Raw genomic sequence first — 6064 nt, 5'->3', positions numbered from 1 at the left:
TCTGTGACCACTTTCAGTCGGGCTTTAGATCCAAACATAGCACTGAAACAGCTCTTGTTAAAGTCACAAATGATCTTCTCCTTGCAGCAGATTCTGGTTTTCTGTCTATTTTCATTCTTTTAGATATTAGTGCTGCCTTCGACAGCATTAGTCATTCAGTCTTACTGGAACGTTTGGCTTGAATTGGAGTAGCTGATAATGCGCTTCACTGGATTTCATCTTATTTAAGTGACAGGAAAAAGTTTGTCCAGATTAAGAATGCTTAAGAATCAGAGCCAGTCACAGTTATTCAAGGTGTTCCACAGGGCTCAGTGTTGGGTCCGCTTTTATTTACTATTTATATTTTACTCCTTGGTCACATTTTTCGCAAATATATGGCATTAACTTCCATTTTTATGCTGATGACACGCAATTGTATTTATCTACAAAATCTAACGCTTCCCATCCCCCTTCTGAACTCACTAAATGTTTGCAGGATGTTAACATATGGATGACCAACAATTTTGTAAAGCTAAATTCCAACAAAAATGACGCCTTTCTTGTTGGGTCTGGATCTGTTTTATCTAAAACTCAATCCTTATTGATAACTGTCCAGTTAATATATGGAGTTGTGGAGCACAATATTCTCTCTCACACACAATTGGTTGTATAAAAGGGTATTATTCTCTTCTTTTAAAGGAAATTAATATATATATATATAACACAGTATAAAATAAACATGACACTACAACATGGTGAAACATTTACTATAGTTTTAGGTAAATAACAATAAAAATGTAAAAGCATCTTACATTTTCCAATAGCAGGAAAAGAGTTCCTTATGCAATGATGTCCATATCATGAATGAATGATTTACAAAAAATGCAATTAGTGTAAGTAGAAATATAAAATCTCTAAGTGAAGTCTTTACAGTGTGAATCACTGCAGAAATGGTGAGACAGTCACAGCAAATCAATTCAATTCACAATTATTTGTATGGCGCTTTTCACAATACGTATCGTTTCAAAGCAGCTTTACAGAAAATGCTTGTTTCTACATTACAGTTTAGATTGATCCAAGTTATGTATTTCAGAAATGTACATATACAAATCACACAGTTCACTAACATCATGTATTAATTTTAGACAGAAACAATGATCTTATTGAAGTAATTATTACAATTATTGCAGGGTGGAGTTCAGTGCACAGACTGAAACATTGTTAATATTTGACTATTATCTTATTTCAAAACATATTCCGGCTTTAAAGCTTTTAAAGCTGGACTACCTTTTAAGTCAAGTCACTTTTATTTCAAATCGCATACAAGGGTGTCAACGCATTGTTGAATTTTAAGTGAACTTAATCCAATGATCTCCAACAAAATGAAAGGCAAGGTTCCTCCTAATTCTCTAAGCTTCAGCAAACGGTGTATTTCGTGAACCTCAGCGCGAAGTTTTTTTATTGAATTTATGAAACTGTTTCCTAATGTAGTTCAGTGCAGCGTTCCCGTGATCCTCGGACTCAATTCTTCTTCTTCTTCTTCTTCTTCTTCTTCTTCTTCTACTTCTTCTGCAGGCTGCAAATCTAGAAAAAGATGACAAAAGTTAGATTTAGCATAATCAATATGAGTAGTCTATTATAGAAAATTGTCGTATTTACCACCATCACCTATGTTAATCAAGGGCACAGTCCCTGCAAATAAAAAGATGATATATTTAGTTGTAAATAATGAAAAATATGAGCATATAAATGCCAAGAAATTTACACAAATGGTCTTACATAATCGAAAGTCAAAGTCCCTCAGCGCCTCCAACTGACTGTCTGAAAATCCTGTAAAAATGTAAATATTTGGTAAGCGCTGCTAGTGGTTTCCAATTAAAATTACATCAGTTATTAACATCGTACATCTAGCGATTTTATTAATCTATTTATTTTCATTTGATGTGCATTTAAACTATATTATACTGACATTAAATTACAAATAAATAAACAAATGAATAAATAAAGTAATTAATAAATAATAGATTAAAATACACATTTGTGAGGGTGTTTCCAATAAAGAGTGATCAAGTGCCATGATCACTCTGAATTTTTTGGGAAGATCATGTGAACAAAATTGGTCAATGTGGACAATATGGGGAAATTCATGATTTTTTCTGTAAGTGTTTAAAATTCTTCTAACATTTAATGAAATTTAGTTTTGATCGCAAGGCTTTCTTCCACCCTCATTTGCACTGTCGACTGTAAGATTAGAAGTGTATTTTCTTGCCCCTGAAATACATTTTTAAATATATTTTAAGTATATGAAGGTTGAAACAAAATATATTTTCAGTTTCAAAAATGTATTTCATTGAACTTCACTGTTTACAACATATATTTACCATATATTTAAAATATATTTTGGCCAGATAAAACACATTTATGGGTACCGTATGGGGAAACAGGAAGTTGTTGTAACTCAAGCATACAGTGTCCAGTTTGCCTCAAACTTCACATGTTTGATAAGTGCCCTGGCCTGAAGACATCTACATGCCAAAATTTAGTTATAATCATAGCGCCACCAGCTGGTAGCAGGAAGTGTGGCAAATACAAATGACTGACGTTGTCCTCCTATATTCATATATTTAAATGCATATTGCCCACCATGCTCTGTTTTCCTAAAGCCACCGGGTGGCGGTGGCATGGGTGCGAGGGCCCTTTCATCTTTAATTATAATTAGGTGTGATCCCCTATTCAGGGGGTCACAAATGGGCAATCAGAATTTATGATTGAATGGGTTCTTGATACCTGTAGAAGAGGGCACTTATTTACATACAGGAGGTAGTTTGAATGAAGGACCCGGGGGAGGGCACACCTTAAGTGGCATACAATATTTCTTATTTTCTAGAACTTCTTGGAAGTTTGTCTGGGAGAATGAGACCATTTTACAATGCGCATTTCAAATGATACCGAACATGTGTATTCACTTGTTGTACACGCTTAACATTGCATAGATTTAGAGTGAGTTTTAGGTGAGGGAGAAAGGATGGGGAACAGAGAGTGTGATGGTGAGGTGTGAACTGTGCGTCTGTTACTGATGAGTGTTCAAGAGAGTGTTCAAATGTTAATTTCTCAGGAAAGTCCTTTGTTCTCTTAGGGAAAAGTTGTCCCTTAGTCCAGACGGTCCGACTCCAGCCTTACAGTTCTTATAAAACAAACAAACAAACAAATATCCCAGATGAGAAAAAGTAATGTAATGCATCACTTTCCATAACTAAGTAACCCAATTAGTAACGCAATATTGTAATACATTACTTTTAAAAGTAAATTTGACATGTATATAAATCCAAAAACAATGGATTTTTTTTCATTCACCAATCAGTTTTTAGGTTTCAGGATTTTTTTAACCAAACTTTGTATAAAGATGATTTTTAACTATGTTATGAAAGATATGAATGATATACCATTTTACTTTATGCAATATGCATGCAAATATGGCCATACATGGGTTTTTCCATTCAATACAATGCATCTATACACTATCTAATTTGAATATTAATGTGTTCTTGGAGCAACATGTAATGAAAAAAAGACGTGTAATAATGGGAGTAATAATTGGCAACAGTTTCATAATAATATCTCATATTTCATAGGAATATTGATATATAATTTCACTTCTTGTGTCTCCCAAAATGCCTGGTTTAGAAGCTGTAAGTCCTGGTGTCCTCTACAGTGGACATGTATGAAATCAGTGCCCTGTTTCCATAACAGAAAGTCATATTCTGATTTGAAACCCCTTAACATTTTCCTGAGATTTATGACAAACAATTGTCAGATTTAAATGATAATTACAAAATATTATCCATAAGAGTGCTATATTTGATCACTAAATTCATGTCAGTCATTTCTAAAGACCAAGGGGAAGTTGTTGTCATGTTACACCTCCAAACGCTTGGTAAAGCCATGAATGTGCTCTTCACAGGACATCCAGACTTATTCATGGGTCCCAGGAGGATAAAACTATGCAAGCAATAATGAGCTTCAGCGGAAACAGAGACAGTGTTTCACACCGACTGATAGGTCTGATAAACATCAGTTAGTACAACAATAAAACCATATGTGACCCTGGACCACAAAACCAAGGGTCAATTTTTTGAAATTGAGATTTATACATCGGCTGAATAAATAAGCTTTCCATTGAGGTATGGTTTGTTAGGATAGGAAAATATTTGGCCGAGATACAACTATTTGAAAATCTGGAATCTGAGGGTGCAAAAAAATTAAAATATTGAGAAAATTGTCTTTAAAGTTGTCCAAATGAAGTCCTTAGCAATGCATATCCACTCACAAAAATACATTTTTGATATATTTACAGTAGGAAATTTACATTATCTTCATGGAACATGATCTTTACTTAATATCCTAATGATTTTTGTCATAAAAGAAAAATTTTGACCCATACAATGTATTGTTGACTATTGCTACAAATATACCCATGCGACTTATGACTGGTTTTGTGGTCCAGGGTCACATATATATTTATGACACATGTGCATGATTAAAAATGAACACAATTATTAGCACAGGTCTCTGGTCCTGTCTGAGGAATCCTCACATATGTAGATCTGCTCTGTGTTTTTGTAAAAATCACAACAGATTTATGACTGAGTGCTTAGCAGTGAAGTTTACAACCTCAAAAGTCAACGGTTAGCATTTGCAAAACTTTCTCCATGCTCAGGTGACATATGCCGAGACATAAACAAACTTTTTAAATAAATTGCCTAAAACATTATGGGAGCAAAGGCCATGCGTGCATCCCATTCAAAGGCTGTTCAACCACCACATGGAAACATTTCTACATATATTTTTGTGTTGATAACCAATCGTATATTTTCAGTAAAGACTTCACTTAGAAAAGCGCTCTGAGATTTTATATTTTAATCTAATTGCATTTTCTGTAAATCATTTATTGATGTTATGGACATTGTTGCATAAGGAGCTCTGCTGTGGCTCTGTGGTGCATTGGACTTCTAGGTTGTGAATGGAGGTATTCAAATGTAACCCAGACTTGTAACCCGAAGGTCGCGGGTTCGAGTCTCAGTGCCGGCAGGAAATGTAGGTGTTGGAGCGAATGAACAGTGCTGTCTTCCACTCTCATTACCCACAACTGAGGAGACCTTGAGCAAAACACTGAACCCCCAATCACTCTAAGTGTGTGTATGTGTGTGTGTGTGTGTGTGAGAGAGAGAGCATATTGTGCTCCATTTACTGATTTACTTTTTCGTTCCCTCGATTCACTAAATCGTGCGCATGATTTACTATTTCGTTCCCTCAATTCGCTAAATCGTGCACATGATTTACAGATACACTTTTTCGTTCCGTGATTCGCTTAATCGTGCGCATGATTTACTCTTTCGCTCCCACAATTCGCTAAATCGTGCACGATTTACTGATTTACTATTTCGTTCTCTCAATTCGCTAAATCGTGCGCATGATTTACTATTTCACTCCCTCGATTCGCTAAATCGTGAGCATGATTTACTGTTTCGTTCCCATGTTTCGCTAAATCGTGCGCATGATTTATTCTTTGGTTCCCTCGATTTGCTAAATTGTCCACAGGATTTACTATTTTGTTCCTTCGATTCACTAAATCGTGCGCATGATTTACTATTTCGTTCCCTCGATTCGCTAAATCGTGTGCATGATTTACTATTTCGTTCCCTCGATTCGCTAAATCGTGTGCATGATTTACTATTTCATTCCCTCGATTCGCTAAATCGTGCACATGATTTACTGATTTACTCTTTCGTTCCCTCGATTCGCTAAATCGTGCGCATGATTTACTGATTTACTATTTCGTTCCCTCAATTCGCTAAATCGTGCGCATGATTTACTATTTCACTCCCTCGATTCGCTAAATCGTGCGCATGATTTATTCTTTGGTTCCCTCGATTTGCTAAATTGTCCACAGGATTTACTGTTTTGTTCCTTCGATTCACTAAATCGTGCGCATGATTTACTATTTCGTTCCCTCGATTCGCTAAATCGTGTGCATGATTTACTATTTCGTTCCCTCGATTCGCTAAATCGTGTGCATGATTTACTA

This window comes from Ctenopharyngodon idella, chromosome 22 (genome assembly GCF_019924925.1).
Source record: "Ctenopharyngodon idella isolate HZGC_01 chromosome 22, HZGC01, whole genome shotgun sequence".
Classification (NCBI taxonomy): Eukaryota; Metazoa; Chordata; class Actinopteri; order Cypriniformes; family Xenocyprididae; genus Ctenopharyngodon; species Ctenopharyngodon idella.
Note: the sequence above shows the minus strand (reverse complement) of the source record.